The sequence below is a fragment of the Prinia subflava genome, chromosome 3 (genome assembly GCF_021018805.1).
Source record: "Prinia subflava isolate CZ2003 ecotype Zambia chromosome 3, Cam_Psub_1.2, whole genome shotgun sequence".
Lineage (NCBI taxonomy): Eukaryota > Metazoa > Chordata > Aves > Passeriformes > Cisticolidae > Prinia > Prinia subflava.
Genome location: NC_086249.1, coordinates 48,780,581 through 48,795,235, shown reverse-complemented (window position 1 = coordinate 48,795,235; position 14,655 = coordinate 48,780,581).

The following is a 14,655-nucleotide window of genomic DNA, read 5'->3' as shown; positions in this document are numbered from 1 at the left end:
CTTGCTGTTGTATCTCATCCCTGAGGTGGAACAGGCACATTAATGCTGTAGTAAATATGATGAATCACAGTTCAGTCATCCTAAAAGAGTCTAGAGGATGGATCTAAAGACTCCAGAGATCATTTTTCTGTTCAGAGGAGCTAAAGCAGCCATGCATGAGACCTTCCTCAAGGCAGTGATAAAATATGATATCTCTCCTGAACTCCTGGATCTTGCCCAACCTATTCAGATAGATGTACCTGTGAGCTTAATATGGCATGTATTGCATGCTAATTAGTATATTATGTATTACTCGAATAAGTTCATTATTTTTTGTTTAAAAAAAGAAATAATAATTTTTTACTTTAAAAAATTGACACATCAAGATTCAGTTCCTTCCTTTTACAATATGATTTGTCATAGAAAAAAATGTTGATTTAAAATTTATTGCCCTGATGTTTACAAAAGTTCCTTATCTACTCAAATTTTGAAATTTTATAAGTTGTCTTTGCAATAAAATGAAGGAATTCATACCATGTAAGAGTTTAAATTAGACTCAAAGATTTATTATTATTTCTAATGCATCCAACCTCAAATCATGACATAATGATATTATCTTGTTTCACCTTATAAAAATGCTTTCTCAAGTAAATGAGTAATGCAATTTCTGGTACTGTTTCTACTCAGTTAAGCTGGGACAAAAACAACACTATGCAGGTCACTGTATCAAAGCCAGTGCAAGCATTCCGTAGTAAAACAAGTCATCTTGAAAACTTGCCAGATGGCACTAATGGTTATTCATGAATTGCTATAGCAATTCAGTCTCTTAAAACAAAATTCCTTCCTAGAGAGAGAAGAAGAATGCTGGCACAAAGACAATTGATTTGTTATATTTTACTATCTAAGTGAAAGATTTAGGCCACTTAAGGTTTCCCATCTAAGACTAAGTTACATGTCCATGTTGCCATAGATCCAGAATAAGAAAGACTTTTCAAAGGCTGATTAAAAGAAGAGATCTTAGTTATCCTCTGCAGACTTCTTTTTTCAACTGACTGCTTATTCTGTTGCTCACATATAAGGACACAGTACCATTGAATATACCCAAATATAGCTCATGAGACCCAGAATGTCCAGAAGACTCCTGATCTTCTCAAGAGGCAGCTGATAGCCCAGCAGGGAAACTTAAGAAAACTTGGTTGACTTTAGAGGTCAATGTTCAGCAATTAAATCAAGATTCAGTCTGTCCTTGGCTATAAGAAGCAACATCTACTGTTGCAGATGTTAGATGTTGTAGATGTTAGGTAGCAATGTGCTACCTAACAACTTTGTTTAGTGATAGTGGACTTGGCTTTCTTTCTTAGGTTAATGGCTGGACTCAATCTTAGGAGTGTCTTCCAACCTAAATGATTCTGTGATTCCATAAATGCACTTCAGACACCAAATTACATGTATTATGCTGCTCTGTGCACCAGGAATACATACCTTTACCTTTAAACGTCTGCCTGTGTTGCCTGTTAGGAGAGATTAAGCTGACCTAAAAGTCCTAAATTATGCATCAAGCTGAATCACATGCAAAATATTGTTGTGGTTTAACTCCAGCCAGAAACTAAGTACCACACAGGAGCCCCACAATAGAAGGAGAAAAGATTAAAAAGTCATGGATTGAGATGAGAACAGTTTAACAATTTAAAAAATAGTTTAATAATAATAATAGGAGAGAGAAAAGGAATAAAATCCAAGTGATGCAGAGTACATTTGCTCACCACTCCTTAATCAGTGTATAGCCTGTCCCTGAGCAGAGATCAATCCCTCACACCCAATTCCCCCCAGTCTATACACTGAACGTGACATCCTATGGCATGGAGTATTTGCATGGATATGCAAATAAATATCCTATGGCATGGAAGGTATGGATAGCCTTTTGGCCAGTTTGGGTCACCTGTCCCAGGTGAGTTCCCTATCAGCATCTTGTGCACCTGCTTGCTGGCAGGGCATCTGAAAAGTTCTTGACTTGGAGTCAGCACAATAGCAACAAATAAAACATCACTGGGTTCCCAACATTAGTATTCAACCACTGTGGTATCCACTAAGAAGATGAAACCAGGACAAATATTAACCAAGACATTATATATTCTGTTAAATCAAGGACCAAATAATTTTGGAAGGGGGTAAGAATTAGTGCTGTATCACTGTCCTGGTTAAAATAGGGTGAATTTTTGCAATAGAAGGAGGAGCATGGCTAGAATCCCGAGGTTATTCTATACCATCTGACATCATGCACATGGGGCAGGGGGAAGCAGTGTCTTATGGTTGGGTAGTCTGGTGGAGATGCTGGGGTATTGTCAGCTTTCACATGGTGAGCATTCAAATGTGAATCATTCATCTGTCTTCTACATTCTTTTATTAATAGGAAGGGGGAGGCGAGTGAGTGGAGCACAGTCTGGAGTGCTTCAGTAGGAATACCACACTTGGAAATACCGTTCCCAAACTGCAACACTTAAACCTACAAATGAAACTACACAAGCTTGATTGGGTTGGATTGAGAATCACAGTTCCTGCTGGGGAGTTAAGGCAGTATTTCATTCCTCATCCAGTCTTACAACTCTTCAGAATAGTCTCCACAAGGATATCTTTCACAGTACAGATGAATATGGTTTAGAGCCAAATTCAGACATCCATGAGTATTTTATGTACAACATGTGAGCTGTGTATGTAAATTCCCTGCGTAAGCAAAGGAAACATGATTTGAGTCATGCACTAAGACACAGTGATCTTGAGCTGAGATGTGCTAAGGCATCTGAGAAATGCACAAAAGTGATGACTAAGACAAAAGACATGCAGAATCTCAGTATATAGGTATAAGGCACCTATAGAAGCTGGCATTGAGATTTCTGAATTCTTGGAGCAGGAGCTGGAGATCTGAAGGGAGAGTCAAGGGTATTTCAAAGTGCAGTAAATATCCTTGTATTCCAAATAACCAAATAAATCTCTGGAGTAGATAAGACATTCTTACTAATGCATTTCAGCAAGTAGACAACATCTGATCCATAAAATCCCATTTTACACAAAAATATTTATCAATAAATACCAAACAAATCTGTATCTGAAAAAGATCAAAGTCCGAACAGCAATCTAATCCATTGTTTTCAATGACATTGACTCTGGATTCAAGCATTGTTCAGTGCAATGGAAAGTTTTGTAAAGATAAATTAAATGGACCAAAACTTCATTTATATAAAGTTACGTGAAGCTCAGGTCCACCTACCTTGTTCTAAGATAGTTGTAATCATTTTATCTATTTTAATATTTGCTTTTGATGATTTGGGACTGTCGTGGTTGGGGGGGGAAGTGAATTTTTCTAGGGAGATGTGGGCAGTCTAATCAGTGATCAGCTTCTCTGCTGGCACCTGAATTAGTCACTCAGAGGTTTGGACACGCCTCTGAGGACACAAAGAGTTAAAAGCAAGAGTCTGGGGGGCTCGGCCTCTTTTTAGATCTTAGTTTCAGCAGAGGGACGTGTGAGGCCTCCTTCCCCTGCCCGGCCACGAGGCTGGGTGGGGGAGGGGAAACACGTGGTCGGCTCAGGTAAGCCGGAGCCCCCGGGGGGGGGGGGGGGGGGGAGGGGAGAAGAGAAGGGACAGGACTAGAACTGAGCTGCCCCGTCCAAGATAGAGAGGTGGAAAACTGTAGAAGTGCCTTCTGTGTGTGCTCACCCCCCTCCTCCCCCCCAAACTCTGGGAGAAGGTGCTCAGCCACGTGGGGGTTTGCGGAGCCTGGGAGTGCCTCCGCCTGCAGCACCCTGCTGAGAAGAAACTGTTAACCCTTGCTTGGCAGAAAGAAACTTTTCTTAGACATTGATTCTCATGACTGGTGGTTTTCGGAGAGAGGGAAGCGGCCTGGGACTGAGATGATAAAGCATGATTAGAAGGAACTCGATAGAAGAATGAGAGGAGTAGCCTTAGAGCTGGACTTTTCTTGCATAATGCCAGCCATGGACTGAACTTGAGTCTCTTTTGAACATAAACTGCATTTTTGGGTAGATGCAGCTGCCCTTGCTTTTGCTACAGTAACTGGCACTTGAAAAGTTAGAGCGAGCAGAGAAGAGAGGGAGAAGGTGAAGTAGTGCCCTCTGCCCTCAGGGCAGACCTGCTCCTGGAACCCCGGCCCCTGGGTAAAAAGGGGAGAGCTCGGCATGCAGCATCCTTAAAAGAGCCCTGTATATAGTTTTAGCCTATAAGACAGCGGTGAGAGCGCTAGACATAAGAAAAAGAGAGTGTCACCTTAGCAGACTTCTCCGGGCGGTACTATGGGTGACATAGAAACACATAAGAGGTAGACCCCTGTTTTCTGAAGAACAGTCTGTAGTGCGAGAGAGACTCCTCTCTCCCTTGCTAAATTGAAGATTAGTTTTTTTGAGTGGTGATTGTTTGATTTAAAACCCAAAGGTTAGTCTGTGAAAAGTGATGGGTGGGGAAGTAAAAACTGAGAGAAGAAATGTTCTAAGAAGTTTTTATTTCTGTCTCTGTGTGTGTTTAAGAGTATTTCTGTCCCTGTTCTTATGTAATTAATAAAGTTTTGGTGGGTTTTTTTTTTGTTTTCAAGATTTAAGCCTGCTCTGCTCTGTTCCTGATCACATCCCACAAGAGTTGTTAGAGAAAAAACATATATTCATGGGTGCATTAACATCTGGCCAGTGCCAACCCATGACAGGGACTGAAGAAAAAATCTGAAAAAGATTATACTTTGATTAGCTTTGTCAATTGGGGGCTTTATTTTGCAGAGACAAATGTTAATCATGGATGGCACAGGGCTGAATCCCATCGCAGTAAAATCCATAGGATTAGTTGGTAGAATAAACAGTTCTGGTTTTGGCCACTTACTAATGTGCCTAAATGTATTTGCTGTGGGAAATGAGATTTTAAAGGAAGAAATAAATATGCATGTAAGAGTTAGTGTTAAGTATTTCAGTAAGTCACTTGAACCTCTTGAGAAATTATTGGCAGTTCACATGTATTCTCTAAGTTCTTTTGTGTACCAGTGTGACAGGGATGTAATTCTTCCCCCCATGGATTTACTGTAAGCCAGGAGGCACACACTGCCTGTTAATGAAAGTGAGACTTATAGAAGCACCCATGACTAGGCAACCAGTAATTTCCCATCATTATTCTGGCATGAAGCATGTTTATAGTAAATGAAAAATCTATAGCACAGCTGTTGGAAACTTAGAGGTGAGAGCTTTTGGGTTTTTTTCATTTACTTTTTTGTTTGTTTTGCATTGTGCAGAAGTGGCTGCCTATTTCAATAAATAAAAAAAATGCTGTGATGTCACCTTATATTTCTGAAGCGAAGATGAGTCCATTGCATGTTCTAATATCTTAGGTTGCATTTTGCCATGTGGTGTGACTGAGCAGACTCTAACCCACAATGTGAAGCCTGTAACAAATGGCTTTTGTCCCTGCTGCTCCCCATCAGCCCAGAGAGCAAAGATACAGAGAATTATATGAGAACAGTGGGTGGAAGAAGTTAATGGGCTTTTTGCTGCTGGCATTTCTCTGACAGAAATACAGTCAAACGAAGCCTGGCATGCAGAAATCATTATTTACTCAGATGTGATCATATAAAGTTTGACAGGTATCATTCAGTTGCTGACCTGTAGTGCAAATAAGAAAAAAAAAACCACATTGTCAAAGCAAGGTTAACCCTTGTTCTGTGAACATCACCAAATCACTGTCAATATAAAATGGACACACTCTGTGCAGCTGTGGTTATTTGAAAGACATTCCCATCAGACCGTTACATGGTGCATTGGGGGTTTATTCTGCATGAAAGAGTGGAGTTTTATTTCTCTGTTTTGAAGGGGTTCCTTAGGGAATGAGCTGAGCAACTGGGCAACGCGGGTGACTTTCTGACTCATGTTTTGTGCGGAGAAACATGCAAGGAAACAACTTTCTAGTTAGTTTTCTGAGGATCTGATAAGTGAATAAACGCAAATATTAATCTAATTGGCCACACTTTGGGAGCAATATTTCCATGACAGGTGACAGCTATGATGTTCATAAACAGCCCTATTTTTGAAGCATTATTACATGGAAGTGAAAAATAGTTCAAACTGAATATATAAACAACATCACAGTATAACACCTCCAAGTGACATATTGATTAGAGATTAAATGAATTGGTTGAATTAAATTTGAGTCATGCGGTGAGTGGCTTTTTTAGACAAGGCTAGAAGCATAAAAACCCACTGACAGAAATTTGAAAAAAAAACAAAACATTTTGAATAAAATGAAATTCTAGTTCTGCCTTCTCTCTCCTCTTCCTTCCCTGCCACACTACTATACCAGTATGCCTTGAAAAATTTAAAGGAAAGGCAGATGTTATTTCAAAATGTTATCGAGTAATTTTACAGTAGTGTGTACTGTAGTGTCATTGTACTTGATATTGAGGTGAAGAATATGTTAACTTGAGGTTGTACATCATTTTCTATGATCTCAGCTGGAGGTAAGATTGCTCAAAACTGGCACAGCTTGAATATTGATACAAATACAATTATAACATTCTGCTAACAGAACTGAAAAATTGCTAATCAGTTTTATTAATAATCATGTGTATAATTCTGACTCCTGACCCCTACTGAGTCATTTAGGAAACTCTGCAAAACAAAATGTGCTATAAGCACATTTCCACAGGAGCAGCTGTATGAAGAACTGATCCATCAAGTTGTGTCTAAAAGCAAATTATTTTAGAAGATTTTTCTTTTAAAAGTCCATTCATAACATAGATGGAACTCAGAGATTCTCACTGTATACTGCAGCAGTGAAATAACGTTTTCTACCAACACTGCCATGGTAAGGAGAGTAGAAAAAGGAGAAAAGAGATGGGGGGAGGGGGGGTGCGGTAAGAGGGAGGCAACAATCTGAAAATGTAAGCTCTTTAGAAAGGAAGTATTGTATTAATTCAGTCCCCATTTGAGGTGATTTTAAGGAGTCCTTTGCCTAGAAATATCACAAGCAATCTCAACTGAAAAGTTTCTGTAAATATGTTTTCTTGGGTACTCGTATGTTGAGGAATTAAAAATTGCTAGCCCCTTATAAAAGTCTTTGCCATGACTATGAAGGCATACTAAAATCTTCATAAAGTACTGGTGGCCACTAAAATTCGAAAAGACCTTTTTCTTCCAGGTGTAGCTCTGTCATTCTACAAAAAACTAATCATTTTCCATCTGAGTGAAAGTATGGTTCTCCATGAAGGCTCAGAGCAGCTCTTCAGCTTAAAACTGAAGACGTATATAAAACGTGTTTTATCTTAGAAAAATATACAGCTCTAGCACATAGCGAGCATATATAGTGTTATCTGCCAAAGGGCATATTCCATATCATTCCAAAGTCTCTTTCAGTATAGTCATCAAAAGTTTTCCTTACATATTCTGTCTGCCTGTTTTAAATAAAAGTATTTTATTAGCCTGTACTTTCAGAAATCCTGTTTATCTATTTTGTGTCTGACAGTAGAATTTGCGTCTTTCTTGTCAGACCTTCATCCTCCTGGCCACACTGCTTGTGACACAAGCCAGGATGCCATTGGCCTCCTTAACCTCCTGGGCACAGCTGGCTCGTGTTCAGCATGTGTCAGTCAGCACCGCCAGGTCCTTTTCCACTGGGAATCTCCTCCTCCAGCCCACAGTGCTGACATGGTTGTTGTGACCCAAGGGCAGGACCCAGCACATCGTCTTGTTGATTCTCATACCACTGGCCTCAGCCTGTCCAGATCCTTCTGCAGAGCCTTCCTACCCTACAGCAGATCAACACTCCTGCCCAGCTTAATGTCATCAGCAAACTCTCTGAGTTTCTCTCTTTGAAAGAACAAATCCATGCCTCAGGAGCAGAGAAAAAAAAAAAAAACATGATACTTTCTATTAATTTTGTTTTTAAATTTCCTGTCAGGTATATTCACGCATCCTATCTTTAAAAGAGACTTAGAACTTCACCTAGGTTACCTATAGATATTAAGACCTATAATTCTTTAATACACTTTACAGAAAAGCTAGGGAAATAATGATTTTTTTAGTTTGGCATTAAAAAAAAAAAAAAAAAAAAAAAAAAAAAAAAAAAAGAAAGAAAAGCTTGATTAGGTTGAAGCAAAACTTCCATATATAAAGTTTTTAAATTAACAAGCACAAAAATTAGGCCTGAAGATGTCACAGATGGTCTGGTCTATTTGAAATGAAAGTTTTTTTCTCATTTTCAGGCTAGCTATTTTTATAATATTTTTTCTATTCATTGTTAAAATATAAAGAAGAAAAAAAATCACATACTTATTTTAAACAGTAAACAGAAATGTTTTAACATTTCCATAAATCTAAGTATTAAATTAAATTTTGATATTTTATAAGAAGTCTTGATGAGGCTCATCTAAATTCTTGTAGACAAAGACAAGCAAACAAATTTAGTCCCATTTTGTGAATAGTACTGGTCTTTGTCATTCTATATATTTTGTTGAATTCATTACTCACCAGCAGAATATGCCAAATTATATTCTGCATCGGTTTTCAGCTAAAACTGCAGCCAAAATATAAATAAGCTTGAAGTCACATATTCCTGTGGTAATAGTTAAAAAAATTACCAGATTTCAACAAATTATTGCCCAAAGAACTCAGACATAAATAAAACGCCTTACAGCTAGAATTTCTGTTCATTTTAATAGATATAGTATTCAGAGATATTTTAATCATAGAAAGAGAAGCAATCTCTGAAGAGCCTTTTGATATTCAGGAATTATATTTTTGAATAACAGAATTAAATATATGTTTGCTAAATACATAATCATTTTCAGTACTAGGGCTTGTCTCTTTCCTCACTTGATAAGATAAAAGCAATATTTGTTTTTATATAATATTGTATAAAAATAACCTCAAAGGGCAGCCTATTGGATTTTGTATGACTCAGCTTTGATTCCATGGGTGTCTCTCTACCTTCCAGCATTTTTTATGCAATTTGTTTAGTTTAGTTTACAGGCATGCCAGCATTCATAGGGTAGACCTATTGAACGAAACCACAATAGATGTAATACATCAATACATTTGAGCTGAGCAGCTTTAATTAGGCCTTCCTGGTCATTTCATCAATTCAGTGGAGTTCCACTGAGATTTGGATAGCACCGTGCCTTCTGCAGCGCCTGAAAATTACAGCACTCCCATCCCACTCTGCCAGTCACACCACAAGGTTAGACAATCAGCATTAAATCACACAGTAGTCTGTACTCCAGAACATAAATTCACCTCTAAAGTAATATCTTTGAGACACTAAAATCTTTCCAACCTTAATACCAATTTGAAATTCAAGCTATCATGAAATTTTCTGCACAAACTCTGTTTTTGCTCACCAGCAAATTAAAGGTGTGCTTCACTTGAAGATTTATACTTTTCAGATATGACAAATATATCTGCATTTGTATCGCAGATGGGTTCTGTGAGAACTTGCAGACTTTACAAACCCCAAAGAAACTTTTCTGCTACTGCAGTAGCTCTCTTGGTTTGTGCTTCATTTGAGAACTATGTGCCAAACAGATAATTGAAGATTTAGCATCCCTAAAGCATATAATCTATTCAAATATATAAACTTCACCTATTAGCGAGATTTCTCGCGATAACTCCGAGGGTCCAGCCAGCGGAGTAATGGCTTAATAAAATAGCGAGACGGCTTCCCAGGATATGCTTTGTAAAATAAAGGTTTTAATAACAGCAAAAATAATAAACATTACAAAACGAAAAGAGATAAGCCGAGCACAGTGTACCAAGCACAGTTACACAGGCTAAGGCACTCCCAAAAAGCCTTGTGTACCCTTATGCAGGCCCTTTAGTACTCGATGGTCTAGGTGGGCTTATTTGGCTCTTTGCCCAATGAGATGGACACTAGACTTTGAGGTGCACTTCCAAAGCCCTATCACTGTGTCTGTGCTGGGACTGAGCCAATTGCAGCGAGCAGGCTATAGAAAATTCTAGCTTCACTTCCTTATGGAAACACCTGCTCGGGTACAGAAATGCATGACTACAACCTTTCAGGATTAAATTCTTCATATTTAAAACTATTTGGCTATCTGCAATAGGTGTTAGCTTCTTTGTTGGTTTGCTTGTTTGTCAAGCAAATGGCAGAGAAAAAGAATCAAAATTCTTCATCAGAATTAAAGCGATTTCATGAACATAATAAACATTTGTATAAAACAAGCAGATGATCATGCTATGACAACTTTTAAACTTAACTGCACAACACAGCAGCCATATTTTTTTCATGCAGTTTTCATGGATTTCCAGCAAATCAAGGGACAGAAATGAAGACACAAGAAGTAGAAAACAATAACTGTCCGTAAATACAGAAAATAATTTGATGACCTTCATTTAGAAATTACTGTAGATGATACAGATGATACAGACTGGTCCATAATTCTCTCTGGGCACAGCTATATAGCAGTCAGAGACATGAGTATGAAACAGGGTCAAACATGCCTCAATTACTTTTAACCAGCTCAACGATCCTCAGAGATGAAATTGTCTTGCCACTGGCTTAAACCTAGGCTTACAATATACTGTACTTCAAAGTGTGTGATGTAATGGCTGTGTGCTAGCTGCTTTGGAAGCAAGGATGACTCACACATGCCAATGATCCCATATAAAATCTGAAATCTCTTCTCCAATTGCAATGGAAGAATCACAATATTCTTCCACATCTTGGGAAGTTCATGTAGGAAGCTGGACTGAGATTTTGAGCAGGCTATATAGGTTAAACCAGAAGTCCATCCTTCTGAACGTTGTACAGATATTACCTTTTTAAATGGTCTCAGAGATATTCTTGCTTGGCTTCTTTCCATATGAAATGTTTTAATCTGATATTTCTTTTCTCTACAGAAGTAGAACAGTAGGATTAATCTGTAATTGCTTTGATGGACACACACAAATTTTAATGAGTATAACCTCAGGATGATTTGAACAAGCCAGACTTTCAACTACGATACATTCATACACAAGTTCTCCTAGTCTTTTTATTTTTTTGTCATTTTTTAGAATACATAGATATATTATTTTACTCTCAGCATAGGTCTCCTATATTTTCCAGTTAATGAAACAGAAAGATACTAATATTTCGTTATTGCTTTTCTAGATAGTCAGTAATTTAAAGTAAAGGTCAAAAATATAAATCTGTATATGTTATAGTAGTTCACGTCAGGGACTCACACACATTCAAGCTCTAATTAAAGGCACAGGTAATTTATTACACTGTATATAACTCTTCTCCCAGTTAAAACAAATATGGAAGAAGATTCCAACAAAATCTGGCAGTATCTTTACCTTTCACTAGATGATATTTATAATTAATGTATAATGTCTTCAGAAAACAGTTAAGTTTTCTTAAAAAGTAATTGAAAAAACACCCACTAAACTAGAACTTCATATCATTAACTTGAAACATACAGAATTTTTTAAATTTGCAATGTGCTACCAAGACATAATATCAAATATAACAAAATATATACATACACAACTAAATTCACATTATCTGAGTAGTTTATGTACTTCAGCTTCAGTAATTTATTTGGGGTTTTTTGTGGGGGTTTTTTTCACAGCATAGCAGTTTAGGTTTTGAATACCTCATAATTGCAATTCTCCATACCCTTATTATTGTGAGTACATTCACTTTGGAGTCCCTAGAGTTTAGATTTCATTCAGCTATGACTCCAGAAGCTCTGCCTGCTAAAATAGTAATTTCAAGAGCCTTTGGCCACTTTGTTAGTTGAACTGGAAGGACAGAAGGGTATGTTGTGGTGTGTGAAGTGGGGTCTTTCTCCATCTGACAAGTCCCTTGACAAGGGACAGTCTCAGGCTCAGAGTGATTGGCAGCTCCTGCAGCTTTTAGACCTGAACAGCTGTGCATTGCAGCTGAGCTGAAAAGGGTCCTCTAATTATAACAACATTAACAATCAACTGGCTCTGACCAAAAGGGACCACAACTGAGAAGTCATTTTGCAAGCTACTTAAAATTTTTCATAGACCACATGCAGTCTGCAATCTGCCCTTTGTGATATCAGACAGTCTAGTAGCAATAAAAATAGTGGTATTACGATTAAGTAATTAAATTATGCTAGAGAAATACAGCGAAAAGTTTAATTATGCTTTTTGTTGTGAAGAAAAAGGCACTTTTATGTAAGAAAACTGTGAAATACTGCAGATAGTTTAACCTGATTCATGAAGCTGGATGCTGGCTACTTTTAAAAGGATAGTAATGATTGTTTAGAGGTGTTTAACACATTGCAGTCATCTGAAAGATAAAGGGAAGGAAAATAAACCTGACATACACCACTGCACAATCTGTAAGAATGGTAGGATAAGGATGAAGAACAAAGATATGCAGAGCTTTACAAGGTAACATGGAATATCTATCTGACAACTCAAGTACTCTTCTGTTCATTCCAAATTGAAATTTTTCCCTGAAAAACACACTTCTCACGTGTGATATTTATGCTAATTTAAATTCAGAGCTGGCATAAACAAAAAAACCTTAAAAATAGTAATTAGCAAGTACATGGTAAGTTAGATAAGAAACAATATTAATGTTAACATTCATGATTACGTATATCTCTGGTAATTGTTAATAGTGTTTCATGTCAAGAATCAAGGTTAAAGCAGGTTTACCAATTTTAAACAAAGTTCCACTGAAAAAATTAACAAAATTCACAAATTTTGATCTTTTTCTTTCTCTCTAGTTTCAAAATACTTTGCACCAAATCACTGAAAATAGTGTATATTGTGAAAACTGTTGATTTTCAATAAAGAAATGTATTTTCTCAGTTTAACATGACTTCTTGTGAGATAATATCTGAGGAGCCTGTGGGATATCCGTCCTGAGGGTTTTTTAAGATTTGGCTGAACAAAACCACAGCTGATGTATTCTATTGCTAGTAATATTTCTACTTAAAGGGAAGTGGGACTGCATGACTTCCATACATGTTCAGAAAAGTGAACATGGACATGGACAGTACCTAATTTACTGTAAGGAACATTGGAAACTCATATTGTTTATATATAGACTGATATGTTTAAACAGTTGTACTACTTAAGGCTTACCCTCACTTTTTAGGAACTTATAAACAGGCCAAAAGACTGTCTTTTTAAAAACAAAAAAAACAAAAAACAAAACAAAACAAAACAAAACAAAACAAAAACAAAACAAAACAAAACAAAACAAAAAAAAAAAAAAAAAAAAAAACACCTTCATATTTAAAAGATTAATTAAATTTAATAGAAATATCTCCAGATTTCCATCAAACTGATATAATAAGATTGGTGGTTGCTGTGTAATGATCAGGGTTAGGTTCTGGTTTTTTCATTTTTTAATTCTACATCCTGAGTTTTATTCTATTGTTTTGTTTTATTTTATTTTGTTTCATTTTGTTTCATTTAATTTCATTTCATTTCAATTGCATCTACCTCTTTAGGAAACCACCTAATATCCACACATACCAGCTTCACATTTTCACATTTTCAAAAGCAGTACACTAACTTTTTTTTTTTTCACTTGAGCTTTTGTCAGGATTAATTAGTGTAGCTACCAGGAATAAAAAGAATTTGTTATTTTAAGACAGCATTGAGTAAAATACCACAGCTGTCCCATTAACTTCAGCTGGATTTTTGCCTGAATACATAATACAATATTAGTTTATTATCAGCAAACAAGATGTTCTGCTATGTTTTGATTCTCCTCTTAATAGGAGTCTAGATTTTCTTTTTTTATTATTTGATTTGATGCTTTTGTTCAGCTTTTAAACACCAAAAGAATGAATAAATGGAAACTAAGAAACTGTCACCTTCTCATTACACAATGTGATGGCATTGAGAGCTCCTACTGTGGAATAATCAGGAGTATGGTAAATATGACATTCCTTATGCATATGCTGCAGAAAATACAATTTTTCAAGACCTTGTTCCAGGTAAAGTGGAATAGCGTTCTTTTGGCTTGATATCAGCTAAACTCCAGGTTAATCACACTTTTAGCTATCAGAGAGTGATGGCATGCAGAAGCTGAAGTGAGACTTTGCATTTAATGGATGAAATTCTATTTGCTACAAACTGATAGCAGGTTTGGCAGCTGAATGATGTATTTCCGGAAATGGGAAGATGTCCTAGAAGTAACTCACGGCTGTTTCCAAAGATTTATTAAAACTAAGTTGACACTTGCATCACTGATAGAGGTAATTTCGGAGCTCTTGAATTTCTACTGACCCTAAGATAATGAAACTACCACCTTGGGCATATTTGTATTCTGTGGCAGGTAGCACGGGCTCATGGCTCGGAATGTGAAACACTATCATTATGTGCTGAAGGAATTCACACCAGTAACTGAGGGCAAATGCATAGACTCAAAGATATTTCAAGAAAGGTAGATACAATACTCAGAACCAAATGGGAGCTCTGTGCAAAAACAACGATAACAAGTTATTTGGAGTGTTAATAAAACTTAGGGTTCTGTAGGATGACTGCAGCCTTGTAACTAAGCCATTTTTTAAAGGAATTTTTTTATCCACAGCAAGAGTTTATATTATGCCCTAAAACAAATCAAATCCAGTGCATATGAAAAGTGCCATGAAATGTACTTAGAAAAGACTTGCTGAGGAAGAGATGTGCATATTTAT